At 45.6% G+C, this 24,151-nt stretch overlaps 1 protein-coding gene across 16 annotated transcripts in view; it reads left to right on the plus strand.

The window, feature by feature from the left end:
- Nucleotides 1–24,151, plus strand: part of SV2B (synaptic vesicle glycoprotein 2B) — a 194,417-nt gene that overhangs the window by 13,451 nt on the left and 156,815 nt on the right. For 2 of the 16 annotated variants that reach the window (XM_070618471.1, XM_070618433.1), the window contains exon 2: nucleotides 17,294–17,549. The exons of 4 other annotated variants lie outside the window; for them this stretch is intronic. The gene's annotated coding sequence lies outside the window, so the exon portion shown is untranslated. Of the gene's footprint in view, nucleotides 1–15,325; nucleotides 15,520–17,293; nucleotides 18,160–24,151 lie in introns of all 16 variants that reach the window. 10 more of the 16 variants (XM_070618517.1, XM_070618449.1, XM_070618502.1 and 7 more) reach the window with 8 other exon arrangements.

The following is a 24,151-nucleotide window of genomic DNA, read 5'->3' on the forward strand; positions in this document are numbered from 1 at the left end:
GAGTGTCTGCCCTCTGAAAAGACTAAAGTTCAATATTTCCCCGTTCCTTCCCCATTGTTTCTGACTTCTACGAAATGATTGGGATATCTTGTAGAATCCCATATCATTTTTTAAAGAAATTAGGCTCCACAAATAATAATCTGTTTTCCTGAAGATCTGGGAAATTCTCGCCACATGAATAATGGAGTGTTGGATCTAGTTGTCTTATGCTGTGTAATCTAGCATCTTATGGGCTGAGAACTGTGCTAGGCAAGTCAGGAAAGCTTCTTGGACATTAACTCTACCTTTATTGGCATATACCCGACCACCGTGTAGCATATATGCCTCACGTGGAGCTGACTTCTCCAGATAAGTTGGTTGTGTGTATCCCTGTTTGTGGACCTTGCCATCCACGGAGGCTTGGAAATAACTCACAGGTGAATTCAGTCTTTTTGCTTCTGATGCTGTAGTGTAGATTCTCAAAGGGCATGGGGAGAGGCATGGCCAGAGATTTATTGGCCAGTGTATTCTCAAAAGCTGATGTTGTGAAGGTGTGGAAGGCGTTTGGCGGCCAAGTGTAGCATAGTATAAATGCGATTCTTTTTTTTTAGATTTTTTTTTAAGATTTTACTTTTCCTTCTTCTCCCCAAAGCCTCCCGGTACATAGTTGTATATTTTTAGTTGTGGCTCCTTCTAGTTGTGGCATGTGGGATGCTGCCCCAGCATGGCTCAATGAGCGGTGCTATGTCGGCACCCAGGATCCAAACTGGTGAAACCCTGGGCCGCCTGCAGCAGAGCACGCGAACTTAACCACTCGGCCATGGGGCCGGCCCCCTAAATTTGATTCTTGCTCAAAAGTGACACTTAACCGTTCTATTTCTAGTTTTTTATTATTTTTTCTTTTTGGATCCTATTGATCTGTTATTCTAAAATGAAGTGATTGGCTTCTAAATCTGTCACAATGTGGTCTTAGTGAGACTTCTTTCCCCTGGTGAACACTATAGGAATTAATGTAGTGAACACTGGTGGGTTCCCCAACTCACTTCCACCCAGTTTAGTCTAGGTCAACAACGATAATCCCATTCACTTTGCCAGTCATTGGCTCAGAAATTTGACTCAATTCTGGCTCATGAAACATGAGGATAAATTAGTAAAAGGGCTTCTGGGAAAGGTTTTCTCATTCCTAAGATGGAAAAACACACAGAAAACACAGTCCTTTCTCTTCCTCTGGACATTGTCATGTGTAGATATTATACCTGAAATGGTGGCAGCCATTGCTATCAGCTTGAGGCTGAAACCAATGCTAAGGGGTGGCAGAGCAGAGATGTGGAAAGAACCTGGGCTCCAGATGATGATCACAGAGTTTATGAATCAACTCATTCTGAAATCCTTACATCTGGGCTTTCTGTTTCCTTATTGCTTAAGCTAGTTCTGTTTTGTTGAGGCAAAATAGTTTTTTATGTGGAAAACACTGTTGGCTGCCTGCCCAATATTTTTTCCCCTTGTCTTTGTTGCTATGAGAACCTCATTTTTTTTTCCCCAGGGAGGGAAGGGCAATATGCTCAGATAAAAAATGCTTTCTCTTAAGATTCCTTTTCAGCTAGGGATGGCCATATGACCCATCTAATTCTAGCTGTTGAGATATAGGTGATAATTTCTGAGTGGGGCCTCAGGAAATCTTTTTAATGGGAATAGATTTTTTTTTCACCTTCTAAACTCTTTGTCATGTTTAGGATTATAGGTAATATGTGTTGAATTGTGGAGTACTTCATCTAGGTATAAATGTGTATTATCTAGCAGATAAGATTTAGAATTTGAGGTATGACTTTGTTGCCACTGTTTAGTTTCAGTATATATGCAATTTACATCCAGTTTGAGGTTGTTTTTCTTCATTGAAAGAATTTTCTTTTTTGGGGGGGAGTCACAATTTCCTAGACAATAGTAAGCTATTTTCTGGTGTTGCTCAGCAATGCAGCCTATTTATTTATTTGTTTTTCTTTTTACTTTTTGACCCCCTTCACCCATTTCTCCCACCCCTTCCACTCCCCACCTCTGGCAACTACCAATCTGTCCTCTATATCTATGAGCTTGAGTTTTTTTAGATTCTACATATAAGAGAGATCATAAGGATTTGTTTTTCTCATCTGACTTATTTCACTTAGCATAATGCCCTCGTGGTCCATCTCTGTTGTTGCAAATGGCAAGATTTTATTCTGTTTTATGACTGAATAATATTCCATTATGTGCATATATATATATATACACACACACACACACACACATATATAGATGCCACAGTTTATTTATCCATTCATTTGTCGATGGGCACTTAGGTTGCTTCCATATTTTGGCTATTGTAAACAATGCTGCAATGACCATGGGGGTGCATGTATCTTTCAAGTTAGTGTTTTCACTTTCTTTGGACAAATACCCAGAAGTGGAATTGCTGGACCATATGGTAGTTCTCTTTCTAATTTTTTGAGGAACTTCCATACTATTTTCCACAGTGGCTGCATTAATTTACATTCCCACCAACAGTATACAAAGGTTCCCTTTTCTCCACATCCTTTCCAACACTAGTTATTTCTTGTCTTTTTGAGGATAGCCATTTTAACCAGGTGTGAGGTGATATCTCATTGTGGTTTTGATTTGTGTTTCCCTGATGATTAATGATATTGAACATCTTTTCATGTACCTGTATGTCTTCTTCGGAAAAAATGTCCATTCAGATCTTTTGCCCATTTTTTAATCAGATTGGTTTTTTTTTGCTATTAAGTTGTATGAGTTCTTTATATTTTGGATATTAGTCCCTTATCAGATATATGATTTGCAAATATTTTCTCTCATTCGATAGGTTGACTTTTCATTTTGTTGATGATTTCCCTTGCTGAGCAGAAGCTTTTTAGTTTGATGTTGTCACACTTATTTAATATTTTAATTTGTTGCTTTTGCTTTTTGTATCAGATTCAAAAAATCATCACCAAGACCAATGTCAAGGAGCTTATTGCTTATGTTTTCTTCCAGCAGTTTTGTGGTTTCAGTTCGTATATTTAAGTCTTTAATCTCTCTCTCTCTCTTTTTTTTTTGGTGAGGAAGATTGTCCCTGAGGTAACATCTCTGCCAGTCTTCCTCCATTTTGTATGTGAGATGCTGCCATAGCATAGCTTGATGAGTGGTGTGTAGGTCTGCACCTGGGATCCAAATCCGCAAACTCCATGACACCAAAGCAGAGTGTGCAAACTTAACCATTACGCTACAAGGCCGGCCTCCTTTAATCCATTTTGAGTTAATTTTTGTGAGTGGTGTAAGATAGTGGTTGAGTTTCATTCTTTTGCATGTGGCTGTGCAGTTTTCCCAACACTGTTTATTGAAGAGACTGTCCTTTCCCCACTGTATATTCTTGACTCCTTTGTCGTAAATTAGTTGACCATATATGTGTGGGTTTATTTCTGGGCTCTCTATTCTGTTCCATTGATCTATGTGTCTGTTTTTATGGCACTAGCATGCTGTTTTAATTACTGTAGCTTTGTAATATAGTTTGAAACCAGGGAACATGATGCCTCCAGCTTTGTTCTTCTTTCTCAAGATTACTTTGGCTATCAGGAGTTTTTTGTGGTTCCATACAAACTTTAGGATTATTTGTTCTATTTCTTTGAAAAATGTCCTTGGAATTTTGGTAGATTTTGCATTGAATTTGTAGATTGATTTGGGTAGTATGGACATTTTAACAATATTGTTTCTTCTGATCCATGAGCGTGGAATATCTTAGCATTTATTTGTGTCATCTTCAATTTTTTTCATTAACGTCTTGCAGTTTTCAACAAATGGGTCCTTCACCTCCTTGGTTAAATTTATTCCTAGGTATTTTATTCTTTTTAATGCAACTGTAAATGGGATTGTTTTCATTTAAAAATGATGTTATCATTTTTTTAAAGATTTAATTTTTTTAGAGCAGTTTTAGGTTCACAGTGAAATTGAGAGGCAGGAACAGAGAGTTCCCTTATCCCCTCTGCCCCTAAACATGCACAGCCTCCTCCATTGTCACCATCCGCCACCACAGCAGTGCATTTGTTGTAATTGATAAACCAACGTTGACGCATCATAATCACCTAGAGTCCGTAGCTTACCTTACGGTTCCCTCTTGGAGTTGGACATTCTGTGTCCCACATAGTTTTTAAGCTGAGAAGCTCGCGCTGACCCTTATAGGTTGCATAACCTCAGGCAAGTTGTTTAACTTCTTAGAGCCTGAGTTTTCTCATCTGTAAAATGGTCTTAATAAGATTTACTTTCTGGGGCTATCGAGGGGGCATTTAGTGAGGAGATACTGATTGTCTAGTGCTTAGCAGAGTATGGCCCTCAGTAGGTGTTTCCCCACTGGACTGAAAGCTCCATGAGACCTGGAACTGTGTCATCTTGTCTACCATTGTAGCTCTGGTGTCTGACACAGTCCCTGGCACACAGCAGGTGCTCAATGGTTAGTAATTTACCAAACTTGGAGGAGCTTTAAACAACCTGCATATTTCACAGGGGAAACGCTGTACCCCTGGATTGGAGGACTGAGAAAGATGACGGAGGAACGTGGAGAGGGTCTAATGCCTCGACCTTGGGGAGCTGGAGGGTTAATCGATCAGCTCACCAAAAGGGTTAGAGAACAAGAATTTGCAAGAGGAGGTGGGGGCACTTCTCATTTCTAATGTGTGTGCTTGGGATTGCTCTATATTTGGATGATGACTCTCTTGTCCGAGGGTTAATCCTCTTTGTCCGAGTCATCCAGCCGGGGGATTAACTGCTTTAAACTCCAAGCCTCACTGGCCCTGACAATGTGAGCTTTGTGTTGCCAAGAACCAGGGCTTCCAGAGGTCAATTTCTAGTGACCCAGCACACAAGACTCCTTTGTGGTTATTTAATCCTAGCCCCTTCACACTCTGGACGGAGAGACTGAGGCCCCGACAGGGGAGGTAACTTATTATTTCCTGTGGCAGATTTGTGATCAGAACCGCTGTTTCCAGCTTGGAGTTCTCTCTTCTGCTCTGTGCTAGTCTCCAATGAAAGGTTCAGGAAAAGGAGCTTAGCTCAAAGAGCAAAACACTGGATCAGTGGGAGTGCTCGAGTACTGATGCACATTCCACATTGTGTTCTGGGGAAGTGTCCAGCCTGGCTGTGAAAAGTCCAGCCTGCTTCCTTGCTAATAGATGGGCTATTTGGAGGCACCCCCAAGGGGCTGAGTCCCCCAACCATTTTTCTGGCTTTTTGAGTTCAGCTCAACATTCCCATTCTGGGATGAAGAAAATCTGCCTGGTCCAGTTGGGACCACACGCCATACCTGAGGGCACACTATGAGTCCCGCGTGGAGTGACGGAAGGGGGGTTCTTCAAAGGAAAATTGAGGACTTGTTGCCAAAAGAAGGGGGCATGGTTCTGGCCAGGGAAACCCCACAGATGTGCACCACACACACTGAGCCGGCTTCCCTTGCTGAAATAAAGATTGCAGAATATTAGCTTTGTGGGTGAGTGTCAGACATTGAAAGTCTGGCTGTATCTCATCTTTCCCTCCTTTTCTAGGGGGTTCCAGTGTTCATACCCTGTTCTTGCAAGCCCTAATCTTGCATTAAGAATTAAAATATGCACAATTCAAAGATGGATTCCTCTGCCCCCTTAAATCCCTTTTACATCTATTTATTCAGCAAATATTTATTGACCGCCTGCTGTGCTGGGCGTTGGGGTTAGTGGTAGGCAAGGAAGACATGATCCTTGCCCTCTAAATTGCTAGCTTGTCTATAACTTGAAGACCTGTAAGCCCCACAGCTGCCCATGAGGGGTACTAACTTTGGTTAATGAAAGGAGTGCATCGTTGAACCACATTGACAAGTTATTCTGCCAAGGAACGTGACTTTGCATTCTCCCCGTGCATAGAACATCTTGGAAGTTTCAAAGTAAAAATCCATCTTGGGACCAAACCACTTCCTACTCTGTTCTTCCCAACCTGGGAGAGAGTGGGTGGCTCTCATTTGTGCCGCTTCTGTTTGCAGGCTGTGAATGGGAACTGGCACCCCAGGCTGCTGTGTTGGTGTCTGAACACCGGACAGCATATTGCTTTGCTATTATCGGGTTATTTTTATAATCCCGACAGCTGGCAATTGTGTAACAATTTTTAGAAGGAAAAGCCGGAGATATTTGCTTAGAGAGAATCAAAATAGGCGGAGAGTGAGGTGTGCTGTGCAGCCCTGTGCGGAACGCTGCATGACTGCATGTCACAAAGGCAGGATTGTTCTTCAGTTAGAATTCCCCGTGGGACTTCCCCTCCTCAAAGTTCAGGGAAGGGTCATGCATTCTGGAAGGGAAGCCTGCCTCATTCTCTTTGCACGCACTGACCGAGCTAGAAAAATTGCCTCAGCCCTTGGGATCTGGTCAGGCTTGAGCTCATAGGGGCTTGCAAGCAGCCACTGTGGCTTTGAGCCCAAGGTCAGCACCAGAGTACAAAAGAGCAGAGAGCTACACCCTTCTCTCTTTCTGTTTTATGTTCCATGGTGGTTAAAGTGTAGGCTCTGGAGTCAGATTACTGGGTTTAAACTAATCTCCTTTACTTACTAACTGTGCTTAAGTGCTCTGTGCCTCAGTTTCTTTATCTATAAAACAAAGATAATTCAAAAAATTATTTTATTGAGGTCGTATTGGCTTACGACGTTGTGTAAATTTCAGGTAGACATCACTATATTTCAGTTTCTGTATGGACTGCATCGTGTTCACTACCAACACCATTGTATTTTTAGCCATCACCATACGTATGTGCCCCTTTACCGCTTTCGCCCTCCCCCAACCCCCTTCCCCTCTGGTAACCACTAATCTCTTCTCTTTATCCATCTGTTTGTTTATCTTTCCCGTATGAGTGAAATCATACGGTGTTTATCTTTCTCTGTCTGACCTGTTTTGCTTGGCATTATACCCTTAAGGTCTGAGGGGTAATATTAATCATGCCCTAGCTCGTACAGTGGTCAAGAGAAATAAATTAAATGAGATAATACAGTGCTCAGCATAATGTTGGGCATGTAGCAAGTGTATTAATCAGCTATTACTGCATAATAATAATGCTGCGTAACCAACAGCCCCAGATATCTCAGTGACTCACACAGCAAGTGTCATTTATCTCACTGATGGTTTGCCAGTCAGCTGGAGTGGCTGTCCTTCATCCTGTGGGTCAGGTTCACGTCTGGCTCCATGTGTCTCTCACACAGCTACCAGCATGCTACAGCAGCCACTAGGGACCTGTTCTTCTCATGGCCAATAGGAGGACACGAGGGATGCCAAACTGTACAAGCACATTGAAAGCCTCTGTGCATATCATGCTTACTGACATTTCTTTGGCCAAAGCAAATTGCATGGCCAAACCCAACATCAAAGAGGTGGGAAAGTATGCTCTCTCACAGTGGAAAGCACTGCAACATTGCATGCCTAAGAATGTGGATTATAATCATATTACGTGGGAGAGAAGAATTGGGAATAATAATTTGATCTACCCAAGCAAGTTAACTATGTAACAGGATATCGAGTGGGACTTTTCTATTGTCCTGGAATGGGCAGAGTGCAAATCTGAAAATAAGAAGTCTTAGGCACTCTGCTTTTTCAAGTGAGCCACAAATAACTGGGGTCCCTCATGACTTTCCAAGAGGTATCACAACTGGCCTTGGAGCCCTCAACTCTAAGCCCCCAGGTTTGTAGAAGTATAGAGATGGAAAGTGAAGGTATGATCTTTGGCATCTTGGCCTATAGGAAGTACTTGCTTGAGGAGAAAGACTTTTCACTCCCCACAAAGTCAAGTGAAGGCACTTGGAGAGACTCCCTGGTAGAGATTGGGGATGCTTGCAAGGAGAGCAGATGGGGCGTCTTGTACCCTGGCTGAGTGTTTGCTGACCTGCAAGTCAGCAGACACTCCACTCCCCTGTGGTACTAATGGGGTAGAGTGGGCTATGCGAGACAGCTCCTTGGAGGGCTTAGCGTGGCCCCTGGAGTTTGGGGCAAGGATGACATAGAGCCTGGTGCCTACTTTTAGTCTGGAAATTTTGGCAGGCAGGAGGGTTAATGGAGTAGACCATACTAGTAGAGAAAGATGGTTGGTAGTACAGTGCCAAAGGAAGAAAAGAACATCCTTCTATTCATCCATTGAGGGCTTTGGAAGGTGCGGAAGGCTCCACAGGAGGAAGCATGAAGCTTAGGAGAGGGGTGGGAACCCCAGGGCTGCCCAAGTAGCAGCTGAATCATGACAGGGGGAAATATGCCTGAAGAGGTGGCCAGAAGCATTGACAGCTGGTAGATCTGAAGTGGATCCCAGCTGCCCCTCTCTGAGAGGCTCCTTAGTGCCAAAGGAGCTCAAGGTGAGGCTGAACACTGCTCCAAGAAAACTGCATACACATGAGCTGATGGCATCGGAGGGGCCAGCAAAACCAGAGCAATCCTGGGGTGGGGCATCTCCCCATCATCATTGTTATTACTGTTATGCTTTACTCACGTTCCAGTTTGAATGAACAAAATCAGTCTACTTCCTTCCTCCACTCTGGCCCCTCTTCATAGCTCTTTTCCTCCTCTCTTCAGCTCTCTTTGGAGTCTCACAAATTTCACGCACTGGCTAATGAGCTCCCTCTGCACGGAGGCAGGGCCTAGGGGTGTGGGCACGCTGGCTGATCCGCTTGAGGCTTCTGGCTTTTGCTCCTAATCCCCAGCTTCTGTCTGGCCGGCAGCAGATGGAATCTTCTGCAGGATGTTCAGCTGAGTTGCTCCACTTTTCAGAATAAGACCATGTCCAAAATACATCAATAAAATGCTGGTCTGGAGTGTATGTTTGCAAGGAACAAAGGGTTGGCATTTCCAGGGGGAACAAGCTTTCCCCAATGGTGAGAGGTATTTTTTAGAGATAAATCCTTTCCCAATTTGACAATCTCTTAGCTTTTAGGGACAGATTAAATGGCTGAAGTGGAAGAGGAAAGAAGGTAAGCTATGCCTAAGGTACTCTGTCATCTGAGATGCGAGGACAAAGCTGTGGTGAACAATTCATTTGTTCCTATGCTTAAGTCTGGGCCGCTTGGTGACTTGCCTGAATTTAGCAAGTGACGAATCTCCCTCCTGGCTCTGGTCATTGTAAACTAATATAATACACAAGATGTGACTTATTCTAAGCCTAGTGTTTGCAAGAGAATTTGGAATTACCCAAATGTATTGATGAAATTGGTGGGTATCCAAGTTTGCCATCCAGTAGTTGGTTTCTTTATGCTTATCAATATTTTGTCTGATTAAAAAAGTTGGACTTGTAATTGAATAAGATTCGGAAAATAGCAAAACTTATAAATTATGAAGTTCTTTATTCATGCCGCCAAGTTGCTTTCCAGAAAGTTTGTTCTAATTTACCCTACAACCGGCAATATATGAGTGCCCCCTCAATGCATCCTTGCTTGTACTATTATCATTAAAAGAAAAATCAAATGTTGTCAATTTTTTAGTTGAGAAAATATCTTATTTAAATACTTTTCATTTATTTGATTGCTAATGCGATGGAGCACTTTTGTTTATTGACTAATTGTATTTCCTCTTCTAAGCATTGTCTTTCTATGCCCTATGTCCATTTTACATTGAGTGTTAGTGTTTTCCATATTTGCCAGTAAGACCTCTGTGTATATTGAGGATATTAAATTAGTGACTCTCATAATTACTGTAAATATTTTCTCAATTTATTTGCCTTTAATTTTGTGCTTATATGGTCTTCTTGCCACGTAGAAATCTAGCTTTTAATGTATTCATATTGCCAGTCTTTTAAAATCTCTTTCTTTCCATGCTTAGGAAGTCCTTCTTTATCCTAAAATCAGAAAAGTATTCACCTGTAAATTTTGACTGTTTTTGTTATTTTAATTTCATAGGTGATCTGTTCATCATTTGCACTTTATTATGACTTATAGTGTGAGGTAGGGACCTGTCTATATTTGGTCCATCTTAACTGTTGTTAATCAGTTCCTTCAGTACCATTTCATGACTGCTCCTCCTTTCCCCAGTGAGTTGAAAAGCCACCTGTATATTTTGTTCCTTTTGATCTCTCTGTGTCTTCTATCAAAACTAATGTAATTATTATAACTTTGTTGTGTCTTCATATTTAGCAATACAAGTCCCTCTTTGTTTTTACTTTAAAAATGTTCCTTGGCTATTTTGACCCTTTTATTCTTCCATATGAATTGAATTATTGAATCCTGTTGCCAAGTGTGTTGAGAAGCTGGAGCTGGTGTATTGAATTCAGAATATGCAGATTATGACCTGTTGAATGAGAGGTCATAAGCCACCCACACGGGGGTGGCAGGTAGCCCCTTCCGCATCCGAGCTCCCAGTTTGGGGAAGTGAAACCCAGGGGGTCATTTTGGTTGAAGATGCAGTTTCAATACATCCACACAAAAGAATTAGAGTCACAAGATTTATTATTTACAGATCCTAGAAGCGAGGGGGCACAGTGAGCTGGGAGAAGGGCCGTTCTCCATCCCAGGTCATAAGCGAGCAGGAGATAGAAAGCAGGGTAGCAAGCATCTATTACTGATAAGATGGTTGGGGCAGAGGTCACTAGCTTTTCTTGTGCTTAACTCTAAGTGGTTATTTTAAAAGGTCCCCTGGGAAAAGCAAAGTGGGAATTTATGGTGAGAATTCTAAGCTTGGGTCCTTATCTAAATGTCCAGACTCTGGATGTGAGCAGGGTTGAAATACCGTAAGATGCCTAGGCAGCAACTCAGAAAAACAAAAGTTGCCTTTCTCATCACATTGTTTTAAAAAAATCCTGTTGGAATTTGGATAGGAATTACAGTTTAATTCCATTACAATTTACATTTATATTTACATAGTTGCATTACAAATTAATTTGGTGAGACTTGGCATTTCAGAACATGGTCTATTTCTTTAATTATTCAATGATTATTTTTGGTCTCTTTATAAAGCTTTGTATGTTAAAACAATAATAATAAAATAATAGAAACTAACCCTAATTGAGAACTTACTATGTACTAAGCTTTAGGTATTTTAAATTCAGTATCTCATTGAATTCTCCTGGTTTACCCCAGATCATTCGGATGGTAAATGGCAGAGCTGGGCACCTACCCAAGGCTTTCTGATTCTGAAGCTGAGCTGTTAACCTCTGCGAGATATGCCCTCCCTTAAGATTCCTGCAAATTATCTCCCATAGTTTAAAGTGGCAGGGAAGTAGTTTCTGAACATACACATCTTTGTTTTTATGTTAAAACTTATTTTTAAATTTTCTCTTTGAAATAAAAAAGGTGTCCGGGTAGGGCTAACTTTCCTTGGAATTTAGTGAGCTCTATTGATTAGAAGAGTCAAAATTTTCATCTCATTAGGCAAGTTTTTATCTAGTGCTGTGGTTCTCAATCCTGGCTGTACATCAGAATGAGCTGAGGAGTTTATTTTTTTAAAAAATCAATTTCCTAACCCTCCTGAGAATACTTAAACCAGAACTCTAGTGATGGGGCTGGCAAACTGAATTTTTTAAAGAAAGTAAATCCTAGCGTGATCCTAGCGTGCAGCCAAGGATTGAGACCTTGAGACCCAATGACAGAATCACTGATTGTTTTTATTTTCCTTCTAGAATCTTCCATAATTCTTGAGTAGAATCTCGTTTCTTTGTCTTTCACGTCTATTATATTCTTTCATAATTTTTACCCTTTCATAAAATTTTTTCTTTTTTCTCTGAAGGTAGACTCAACAGATGGGCAGACCAAACAGGGCACCGCCTAGCTGGAAGGGAAGAGAAAGGAGCTGGCTTAAAAATGGAAGCAAATGAGATCAGCTCTCTTGAACCACATGGGTCCTCATCCCAATCAGGGAATTAGTTCCTCTCTGCCACTCTCTTCCCTTCTGTACCCACCTCAAGAAACATCTATTTTATTAATAATATTTTTGAAAGTAATGCTTATCCGTTGACTCCAGGAGTCTCACGACAAAGACTGTATTCCCAATATGTGCTGAAGAGGCCCCATTTTGGTAAACTCCCACTATGTCAAGTACTATAAACGTATTTCACTGATAGATGTCCCGTTAGGCCAGAGATGTTGTGGATGCAGGTAAGATGATCAGAGTAGGTGGTTATCAAAGATGCCCTCCCTCCCCTCTGTCAAGACTTAAGTCATGATGCTCACGAATGGGGTCCCAGACATGCTCCCTGGGGACTCAGTTGGGAAAGCAGGGGTGCCTGGGGTTGATTTCTCTGCCTGAATCCTCTTTAATCTCTCAGCTTTCTCCTGCTGGCTTGACTCTGCTCCATCCTTCTGCCTTGTGAGCCATTTGGACACCAGTCCCCTGCTCGTTCCGTGCCAGCACACTTGCTGCAGAGCTGGTGCCCCAAGTTCTGGCTCCCCCTCCATCCTTTCTGCTGCTTCTAGTTTCACTTTGTCTCTGAGTGATGTAACAAAACTGGACATCCCAGTTAAGATTCTTTGCATCTGGGGCTCATCTTCCCCAACCTTTTGTCTGTCCTTAGTCCTGCACTTTCTAAGACATCTATTTACATAAGAGCTTAAGGACGAGATGGTGTGGGTGGGCCATAAAACCACAGGGCCTGCATTTGTTTATCCAGGAATAACCTAGAAAGCCAAGATCCGTGCAGTAAACACGCATGGGCCCCTGTGCACACAGTGCTATTTGTGGGAACAAATAGGGGGGGATTTGCATTTGTTGAATGCCAGCTATTTGCCTACGATTTTCTAAAGAGTAGACCTCGTTTGCTCTTTACAACAAATTCAAGCAAGGTAGCAAATATTATGCTCACTTTACAGAGAAGCTGTCGCTCATCCAGTCTCATAGTTGGTGTGTGGTAGAGTTGTGATGCAGGCCTTCAGACTCCTGGTCCAGTGCTCTTTTCTCTATACTGGGCATGTCTTCACTGAAGGTCTCCAGAGATGAGCAAGGAGCGATTACGTGGGAACAGGCTGGATCTCCTAGATGAGCATCTCTCGGGGAGACAATCCTGAGCTCTGAGCACACTTGCTGTCTGTCTCCTGTATGTCTCGAAGTTACTTCTTTACCTGGAAGTCACCTGGGACCGTGTAGTGCACTGTTGCCCAGAGAGGTGCCCTGAAGAAGTGTGTAGGGACAATGGGGTGCATTGGGTTGCTCTGAATGTCCCCCCATCACAAGGTGTTTCGCTTTGCTAGTTCAGAGAGGATGCTTCTAATCCCTCGGGACATACTTTGTCCCTGGAAGCTTGTTGCACCCCTCCTTACGAGAAAATCATCCTGGGTGAGCACCAGGGTGGACAAACTGTGTTTTGGCTTGCTGGTACTAGTTTGCTATTCTTTTCTCACCACATTCATTAAATTATCAAAACGTTATTAAGATTTAAATGAAATCTCCCAGCCTCAGGGCCCATCTGTTCTCGCTATTTATTCCCTCGGGGAAGTCACGAATCTGTCATTTGTGATTTTACAGTTTTTCATATCCGTGGTGCCAGTGGGGTTTCCTCCGAGAGGCTCCCAGGCTCGGCTCTCTGTGCAGGATCTGGGGGGGTTGTGAAGCCAATGGAACTTCCCTCCTCAGCTAGTGAGGAACCGTCTCCTGAGTGCCAGGCCCAGCAGCCAAGTCCTTCTGGGAAAACATGCGTCCTCACCTCACAAAACAGACCTTCAGGTCCACAGAGGGATCAGGGACTTCTTGTAAGTCAAACTACAGATTTCCGCTGTCCAGAGCTGCAAAAAATATTTGTTCTCAAAAGGGGACAGTAACAGTCTGCTCGGGCTGCCATAACAAGATACCATAGACTGAGCAGCTTAAACAACAGACATTTGTTTCTCACGGTTCTGGAGGCTGGAAGTCCAAGGTCAAGGTGCCAGCAGGTTGGTTTCCTCTGAACCCTCTCTCCTTGGCTTGCAGATGGCCACCCTATTGACACCTGTTTGCGTGGTTGTCCCCGTGTGCATGTATCCCTGGTGTCTCTTTGCATGTCCTGATTTCCTCTTACAAGGACAGTGGTCAGGTTGGGCCGGGGTCCACCCTACGGACCTCATTTTGAATTCCTCACCTCTTTAAAGGCCTTGTCTCCAAATAGAGTCACGTTCGGAGGTCCTGGGGGTTAGGACTTCAACATACAAATTCTGAGGGCACACAATTCAGCCCATAACAGAGAGTGAGTGAGTGAGGATATAAACACTTGTTGAGTTTCTATTCCATGCCAAGCACTGGACTCGCAGCTTCACCTGTGTTTTCTCATTTACTGAAAAGGACCTTACAGATCCTCCGACAGTGATCCCAGCTGACTTTTGTATGTCACCATCTTACTGTCACTACGAGGCATGAGGCTTCCTTCAGGAACCTGGAAATTCAACACCTGGGCATAAAGAGCAAAGTGGGAAAATGAAGTCACCTTGAAGAGAGAAAAGTGCCCCAGGCCCCACTATACTTGAATGTAACTGGATTGAATATATTAATAATTCCGATAATAGTAGTAATGATAATCACTGATATTTGCTGAGAGCTTACTGTGTCCCAAGTGCTTTAAATGTGTTACTTATTTAATAGTCACAATTCTAAGGAAAGAGCACATCGCACACTCTTAAGAGGTGTTGGTCAGCCAAGTATGCATAGAAAAAAGAGCTTCGTAGAAGGTGGTGTTGGCATTGCCTTCTGAAACCTGCCCAAGAAAGGGCATTCCAGCCAAGAGACTCAGGTACGAGAGTCCCCTTGGCAAGGCTGTGCCTACTGTGGGCATGAGTGCAGCAGGCTGTAAGCTGGAGCTGGGAGCAGAGTGACTCATCTGCGTCTGCTTGCTCCAATTCCATGCTCCTCGGCATCCTTCCCAATATGCATGGGCTTCCCGTGCTGGACTGCCTAACGGGGGAGAGGGTGCTGGTCATGCCAAGATGAGGATTCTGTCTTACAGGTAGATCTATCCTTGCAAAGGAGTAAAGTGGCATTCTGGTGGATCTCTCAGTCTGGAATGCTTGGGTGTGGAGAGCGACTTGTGCTGTAGGCCTGAGAACACCTGATTTAGGGTGAGCTCCAGACCTTGGGTTGGGATGCTGTGTTAGTTTCCTGTTGCTGCTGTAACAAATGGCCACAAACTTAATGGCTTACCACACGCATTTGCTGTCTCACAGTGCCGGAGATCGGAGGCTGCAGTGGGTCTCACTGGGCTACCATCAAGGTGTTGGCAGGGCTGCGTTCCTTCTGGAAGCTCTGGGGAAGGATAAGTTCCCTTGCCTTTTCCAGTTTCTCAAGGCCAACTGCATTCCCAGGCTTGTGGCCCCTTTCTCCGTCTTCAAAACCAGCAGCTTACCATTAACAAATTTCTCTCCGACTCTGACCCTCTTGCCTTCCTCTCTTAGTTATGGAGATCCTTGTGACTATGATGGGTCCACTCAGATAACCCAGGACGGTCTCCTCATCTCAAGATCCTTAACTTAATCGCGTCTGCAAGTCCCTTTGCCGTGTGGAATGACATACTCACAGGTTGCAGGGGATAGGATGTGGACATCTTTGGGAGGCCATTATTCTGCCCCCGACAGTTACCGTCACTGAGGTAAGGCATACCCTTTGGGAGCACTCTTGGATGATGGTCGGCTGGTCAACTTAGTTACGCCTAAGCTTCATGTTGGCTGTACGTTCTGACTTTTGGAAGTTGATCCTCCCTACTTGGTGAGGCAGGGACGAGGGTATTACCACCTCACATGAAAGTCAGGGAACCTGAGCTTCACAGAGCCTGAGTAGTTTCCCGGGACTGGAACCTCTTCTGGCTAGCAGCCTGTCACTTCCACGGCACCATGCTTCCTTTCCAATGCATCTAGCACATAGGGACACTGAGGCATATTTCCATTAAGAGGAGTAAGTGGAGAACCATAGGGGGGAATATAGTTTCCCACCCAGGTAGTGGGAAGGTCAAAATAAAGCATCTAGGTATAGATCTTCATATGATGTGCCGGGGATTCCTCTGTCTGCTTCAAAAGCTCCCATTCCTTGGTTGCTGGTGTCGCTCTGCCTTTGGCTTTCTTGTAAAACGTCATCAACAAATCAGGTTACAAACTACCCCAAGAAGGAAGTGGGAGAATCCCATATTTCATTGAATTGTTCATTCATGCATGCATGCATTCATTCATCCATTCTTTCATTGTCCATGGAGGGCCTTTTCTTTGGTGAGTGCTGTGGGGAATATGGAGAGGTTTAAGGTGTGGCTCTTGTTCTCAAGGAGTCTACAGTTGAGTGGTCCAGTCTGGTCCTTTGTCCTGTAGGCCACATAGCATGGGCTTTGGAACAGAAAGCTATGGACTCAAATGCCAGCTCTAGCAATCACTAGCTGTGTGATGTTGAGCAAGTTACTTAACCTCTCTGAGCTCACCTCAGTTCCTCCTTCTATATAATGGGATAATAACCACTCCTGCCTTGGAGGATTCTTATGAGGACTGAATGAATGTCAAGCTTCTAGCTCTGAGCTGGGCACATGGCTAGTTTTCATGAGATGTTCTCTACCCTCCTTCCTCTGGGTGCTTAGGTCCATCTTTAGAGAAAAGAGAAGAGTGTGGATGAGATGGGGTGAGGAGTGTGGGAGGTGAATTTCAGCATTTCTGTGGTGTTCTAATCAACGGGCAGAGGCCAGGCTGGACACAGATCACTGGTGCCATTTGTGTGGCCGTTCCAGAACAGGCCCATCCTGCCAGGCCCTCGGTGTGAGGGCGCCCACACGCTGACGGTGCTGTCCAGCCACTCTTCTTGCATCCTCCGGCAGAGAGGCTTGGTCGGTGTTTAGAAAGCAGATTGTCCACACAGTCCTGATTTTGGAAAAGAAAAGCTCTTTCGATGGAACAAATAGCTTCTAGGATGAGAAAGAAAAGAAATAATCCAGAGGCGTAACAGACACAGAATGGGGCCAGGCACAGCCCGGAAGGATGTTGGGGTGTGTTGGGAGTGAGATGACTGTGGACAGGTTGGGTGGGTGAGGGGAGGGGAGGGAGCTGTTTGGCCTGAGTGTTCTGCTGGGCTCTGGCACGATGCCTTTATTGGTGGAGTTCAGGCTTTAACCTCTACATATTGGGGTGCAGAAATAGTCCCAGGGGTTCGCCAGGATTTCTATGTTAACTCTGCCAAGCTAAGCAGATTCAGTGGTTCTGTGAGCTTTTCTTTGCTTTTTGTCATTGTATGCATTAAAGTGACATGCATCTTACAGACTGAAGGAGCCTTGGGAGGAGGTAGGGAATAATGACAGTTGGTGCTCTGCAGAGAAAAACATCCCTCAGGTGTTCGAGCACATTCCATGGAGACAAGGAGGGGAATTCACTTGAAAACACTCTTATCTTTCTTAGGTTCATCCCAAGGGCTCAAATCAAACCTGAGATTGTGCAGAAGCTGCACTTCCACCCTGCGGGGACACATCGCATCGCCAGCCCTTCTGTGTGTCTAGCGAAATTGTCGGCCCCTCCCAGGAGCTGTTTCCACCCTCTCCCGCCAGTGAGTCATCCTCAGAGGCCGCTCTCCGAGAAGGTGGGATGGGCGAGCAGGAGGAGGTGTCAGAACGGGAAAGCTGTTCTGTTCTTCCCTTGAAAATTCACTTTGCAGCTTGTAAGTGGTGATTTTTCTGCACAATCAGAACAAGTGAGTGGACCAGGTAGTGACCCAGGGTCTGGAACTCCACCTGCTCCCCACCTGATTGAATATGCGATTCCCATGTTGCCATGTACAAGCCTCTTGTCCTGCTGCTTCTCAAACAGGGGTAAACGGAATCACAGTGACCGTGCGTATGTGAGATCTTTGGGATCAAGTCGTCTCATGAATATTTAACATGCCCTGGGTTAGATACACAACATATACAAAGATGAATATATGTTGAGGGTATCTGCTCTTGAGATAGGAGTCTAACTGGCAAAATAAACATGCAAATGACCATCACATAAGGTACGCTGAAATGAAGGCTTGGCAAAGATATAGGGAAAGTGCTGGGTGTGCTGGAGAAGGAGAAATAGCTGTCGGGAGTTGGAATTAGAAGAGGGAGCATCGCGGCTGAGCCAAGTGAGATGGCGAAGCCAGCAAAGGTGTCGTACGTTTGGGAAAAGCTCGGAAGAGGACCGTGGTCTGAGTGCACAGATGTCTCTACAAGGGTGGACAGAACCCAAATGGAAGTGACGTGTGGAGTGTCTACTGCGATGAGCCTGGCACAGATGATGGCTACCAGGTGGGGGGAAATGGGTAGGCAGTAGGGAGCCACTCAAGGCTTCTTTGGGGGATTATTTGGGTCTGATTGGTCTGTGGCTGGAGGCAGTATGACTTTGTGCTTTTAGTCCTGTTCCCTGGTTCGAGTCTTAGCCCTGCCGCTTACTAGTTGTGCGCTCGTGAGTATGACTTCCCTCAGCCTCTGCTTGTCATCTGGAAAATGGAGGCAGCAACAGTACCCACATAGCGATCTTGGGAGAGTTCAGTGTGATAACATGTGCAGAATGCTTCGCTCGGTGACTGGTACTTGGCAAAGCTCAGCAAAGGAAGCGCATATTAGCAGCCATTCCAAGGAGATGGTTCGCCACAAGGGGAGGGGGTGGGTTGAGGAGATGAGGGACTGCAGGCCTGAGGCCACGTGGGCAGTTGTTGTGCATGCAGGTCACTGCCTGAACCTGGATGGGGAGGGGAAGCCGGGGGAGGAACTGATGGTGGGTCATGATGCTGAGACCGAATGGCTAGGACTTGGCAATTATGGGAAGCCAGGCTGAGGAAAGAGGGAGCAGACAGACAGCAGAGGTTCCTGGATTAGGGCAAGTAGGGGGAGGATGGGAGGAGTGTTGGAGAAATAGGAATCCCATGTTGGGCGTTTCAGGGGCTGGTGGACGTCTCGTGAGCTCACGGTGCTCATGGTGGCAGGCTCATGAGCTCATTGCAAATTCTGGGGCAAGGCCAGGGTCAAGTGGTGTGGTAGAAGTGGCTGCAATCTTCCAGGGAGGCAGAGTCCAGGCAGAAGAGAAAAGTGCTGTGCATCAAACCATAGGGAACATTGCCATTTACAATGGAGGTGGAGGGTGAGGAGTAGGGGAGGGGAGAGAGAAGCAGCATTCAGGGAGGCAGCAGGATGGCTGGCAGAGAGCGGTATCATGGACCCCGAAGCAGGAGAGTTCTGACCAGGAAGGGGCCAGGAGGATGGGGACCCAGAAGGGGCGCCTGAATGGTAATTAGGACCCACCAACGGGTGCGTCTCAAGGACTTGCTGCCAGCGCAGCGGTGAGAACAAGAGCCGCAGTGCCAGGAACGAAGAAATGAGTATGTGAGGGACACAGGCCGGTAAATCCAGACACCGCTTAAGATGTTTGGTGGTAGGAGGAAGGAGAGAATGTGGCCCGAGTTCGTGGGAAGGAGAGTCACAAGAAATGTTTTCTGATTGTGCTCTATTTGAGCATTTTTACAGGGTAAAAAGGAAGAATGTGAGGCAGAAAAGCTTGAAGACGCAAAAGGAGGAGGTGGTGGATGGAGCCAAGTTCGGGAACCAATGGGAGGGGCTGGGGCTGAGCACAGGGTGAGCCTTAGAAATGGGTAGTGATGCTGTGGAGGCAGACAGAGGAGGAGGGGAGGGGCCTGGAGACATTCTGAGAGAAGTCTACATAGGCCAGGAAGGAAGAGGGAAGGGAAATAGGGTGAGCTGCATGGAAAAGGTTTGTAAGCATCCTCATGGGGAATAGAGCTAGGTACCCAATCAAGGCTGTACCAACATTGACAGGCAGGACTGAGCTGAGTTGATTTGACGTCTGTATTGGAGGTTGAGCTGGTGAGCATACTTGTGTGTGTCTACATATACGTGTATTGTGTGTGTGTATATACGTGTAGGTATATATGTGTATATACCTATATATATCCTATATATATGTTTGCTTTATACCATGAGCCTTGGCAGCCTAAGCAATGGGCAAAAAGAAAGGGGGTTTTTGCAGGGCTGGAAACTGTTCCTGTCTGCGGTGCCTCATGGGAACTAGCACCATTTCACTTGAGGTCAGTGCATAATGAGGACTAGGAGACTAAAGACTATGGGGTCTCTGTCGTGTGCCAGACCTTGAGAGAGGTGGCTTACCCTCCCTGGCTCATTTAATACTATACAGAAGCCCACGAGGGAGGCCATCTTATGATTTGCACATTGCAGATGGAGAAATTGAGGGTCACAAAAGTTAAGTGACTTGAAAGCGGTCACATAGAATAGGTGGCGAAGGTGGAAGTGGACACCCGTGACTCTGTAAGAACCAGGCATTTTACCCTGCATCCCGTGCCCCTGTGCCGCCTTGGTTTAGTGCTGATGAGACAAGAAGGGCAGCGTTTCCTATTGGGTCAAGTGCACCGGTGAGCAAGCGGCTTTGACGCCAGAAAAAAGAACAACAGTGAACTGCCTCCCTCCCACTCCACTGATCGGAGGCAGTTTGTGTGAGAACTTTTTCTCTCTTTTTTTTTCTTTTTTTGCGGCTGTCTGCTCAAATGCACAGGAATTGACAAATTCTAATGATCATCTATTTTGGAGGGAGTGTTAAATTATTCAGACGCAGGCACAAATAGAATGTCTCCAGCAGCCTCAACTTCCTGCTTGAACCTGCAGATGTCCAGTTGTGGACCCTGCAAGGGTCCGCACAGATGTCAGGTAGGGGGTGGGCGGCAGGGCTTTGATCCAGCGCCCAGGACACGAGGCTCGCTGGCACCAAACCCTCCCTGTTCCAGTCCCAGGCTGCAGGGTCCCCGGGCAAGGTGTGGCGCCATGGCAACCAGGCCCTGGCCAGGGCTTCTTCGGGTTCCTCGTCTGCCTCCCCTGGGTGTCGGTGGGCCTCCCCAGAATGCGGTCCATTAGAAGCTGGAACTCCTGCACCCAATTCTGGGATCACATGCGGTTTTGCCTTTCTCTGAGCTCCGAAAAGTCCCCGTGTGCATCGGGGCCTCTTGCAGGATGGTTCCAAAAGTGAGGCATGTTGCGATTTCTCAACATGGGAGTCCTCTCAGACCTGTCCGCCCCTTTCTTTTCATTGCCCATCCTCCTCTCCCATGGGAACTTCTTTGCCTCTTCTGCTGAGGCCATTCCGGATCGCTCTGATTCTGGACCCTCCCTGTGGACCTTCCTGGAGGCATGGACAGGGCAACATGTAGGTGCAATGTAACGTGCTATTTAATTTATTATCCAAATCCGGACACTTATGAGCGTGAAAAGCGGTGCTCTTTAATGACTCCAGGACACCAGGCATAATGAGGTACTGTCCAGGGCAATTCGGGAGGATGGCCACTCTACAAAGAACAGGGGCTTTGCAATTAACTTTAATTAAGTTTTGCTTAACTTCAGAGGACCTTATTTTTCTCATCTGTTAAACTGAAACCTATTTCATGATCACATTGGAGTAATATATATGTATGTATGCCAAGTACACTTTCTAGCATATAAGTATTCAATATATGTTAACTCCTTTTCTTTAAAAAACAAACCAACCCAATAAAAGTGACAGCAGCAACAAAAACCGCTGTGCACCAGCAGGGGGTGGGGTGGGTGGGGTGGGGGTAGGGATTGAATTCCACCTGCTTTCACCACCTCCCCCCACCGGCATTCCTGCTGATCCAGATGTGGAGTGTTGCTTTCCCCATCAAACATTTCCTTTGCTTCGCGGGTGTTTCTGGTCTGTATATAACGGTGTTTCTCAGCTTTTTTTGTTTGTTTGTTTAATTACCTCCTAAGGGGCCTTTTAGACATTTTCCTCCTTACGTGGCAAACCCTCCCTCCCCACAGGTACACTGTATGTCTGTTTACATACCTTGGCCCTTTGAGGAACCAGAAACCATTGGGGTATCTTAGAGCCCAGCCCTGACACCACCCCTTGCAGAACCAATTTTCGCCCCCTCCAAGAAGTGATTTTCACCGGCTTTGAGAATACAAGGTCATCCTTTGCTCCTCCCACTCCATCTCAGATTCTCCCACACGTGGGGTGTGGTGCCTCTCACATCGGGGGAGTGAGGAGAAGCCGTGAAAACCAGTAAGAACCACCTTCTGTCGAGCAAATGCTTCAAGCTACATTATCTCGGATCTCTGCAGCAACCCTGCAAGAAAAACTTTCTCTCATGAGTGAGGAAGCTCAGGCTCAGAGAGTTCTGGTCACCCACGGCCATGTGGCTGTTGAGTGACAGAGAGAATTGAAGACTCTGTGTGTCGTATATGAAAATCGATGCTGCTGTGCCACACCGCCTCTTCATTCGTGAAGGTCAGGGAGAAGATAATGGTAGAAGGAAGTCAGCATAAACTGCACTCCCACTGTGCGCCGGGGGCACCCCTAGGTGCTTCATCTACTTTATCTCATTTAATTCTCGCCTCCACTGGGTGCAGCGGGGGAGATGGCTCTAGTTGTAGAGACAAAAAAGGGGTTTGTTAAAGTTCATACCGCCAGTGTTCATGAAGCTGTGTTATAACCTGGTCTGCTTGCTCCTAAAACCCCTCTCTCTGTCGGTCACATGACTCCCAGGAGGCATTGCTCTGAGCCCTACCTTGCAGGATGGGCGGGAGAACCCCCAAGTGGTTGCTTCCTCCCATGGCCAGTTTTTTATGCACTCAACCCCCTTCCCCAAAACACACTCAGTTCTTTTTTTGGGGGGGGGGGCACAGTTAGATATAAAGAGAAATATAAACTATAATGTTTTGAAAACTGTAAATATCACTACCTTCGCAAACTCCTGGGGCTGTGGGATCCCAGATTAAATCACTGGTCTCTGTTAGACCAGAGAGGGACCATGGTCACCGCTGGAGCGTGTGGCTTGGGTGTGAAGCTCAGTTAGCAGGAAGAGGGGGCCTGCCTTCGGCATGGTGTCGGGAGGTTTATGGGTTTAAGGGTTACTGCGTCTGACAACTCCAGAACATGAGGAGTCAGTTTGTGGGGTTTACTCTCTAGGGGCCTTTGGTATATCTTTGGGGAGAGAACCCTATCTAGATGTACTGATCCCAGCCAGTGGAGCACCAGTGGAGGACCCAGCCCCCACTGGGTGCTTTGTCCGAGGCAGAGAACTGTGGAGTGGAATAAAGCATCTTGAGGCAACTGTCAGCAAGCCCCTTCCAGCTTCATTTCATCATTAGGCTTGCTTCTCTGAGCCCTGACCTGATGGCCAGGTAGACCAAGGGCTCCTTCCATACTCTGGAGGAAGGAAGGTTTAGGCTCTGGTAGGCAAGCTGCCTCTTTAATTGTCATCATGTCTATCTCTCCAGGAGCAGGACTGGCTGCTTCCTTCCCTGGGGGAGGCGGGGGCGGTGACAGCCAGGGTTGGCTGGCTCTCCTGTCGTGCTGAGTGGCATCTGGAGGCTGGCTCATGGGGATCCAGAGCTGGCAGTGATGAACAGAGTGGCAGCTTTGGCCAGAGAAGCGAGATGGCTCTGAGGAGGCTGCTTGTTCCTGCTCTCCTGGTCACAGGCTACTTAACCTGACTAGGGTCGTGGCAGATTAAGGAAGAAATATCTGCTCCTAAATAAAAAATTGAATCCTGTGCAGAAGACAGTCTGTAGGCAAATCAGCAATGCCTGTGCCAGATTTTTAGGGAATAGAAGTCCCAACTATAACCCAGTTGCTGGGATGACTTGGGAAAACCAGGCTGTTGCTAAGCCTTGGTTTACCCAGCTATAAGATGAGAGGGTTGGGTCAGATAACCTCCATGACCCATTTATCTTTTCTTCTGGTTCTGTAATTTTTTTTTAATGGGTTTTTTTTTTTTTTGGAGGAAGATTAGCCCTGAGCTAACATCTGCTGCCAATCTTTCTTTTTGCTGAGGAAGACTGGCCCTGAGCTAACATCCGTGCCCATCTTCCTCTACTTTCTATGTGGGACAGCTACCACAGCATGGCTTGCCAAGCAGTGCCATATCTGCACCCAGAATCCAAACCGGCAAACCCCGGGCCGCCAAAGAGGAACGTGTGAACTTAACCACTGTGCCACTGGGCCAGCCTCTAATGCTTTTATTGAAAACTTTAATATGCTAGTGGGACACCCCTCCAGACTCCAATTACTAATCACCCCAATTACTAAGGAGTGTTTAAGCCCCCTCATATCACAATCGAGCCAGCTCAGTCATTTTGAAAATTGTGTGATTCTAAACGTGAGATTGAAGATGAGAAAGGCGTCAAAGCATTTACCGCAAAACTCTTGCTTATTTTTAACTTGTAATTAGATTTACTGTGGCTAAAGAGTAAGCAA

This window comes from Equus przewalskii, chromosome 1 (assembly GCF_037783145.1).
Source record: "Equus przewalskii isolate Varuska chromosome 1, EquPr2, whole genome shotgun sequence".
In the NCBI taxonomy this organism is placed as follows: domain Eukaryota; kingdom Metazoa; phylum Chordata; class Mammalia; order Perissodactyla; family Equidae; genus Equus; species Equus przewalskii.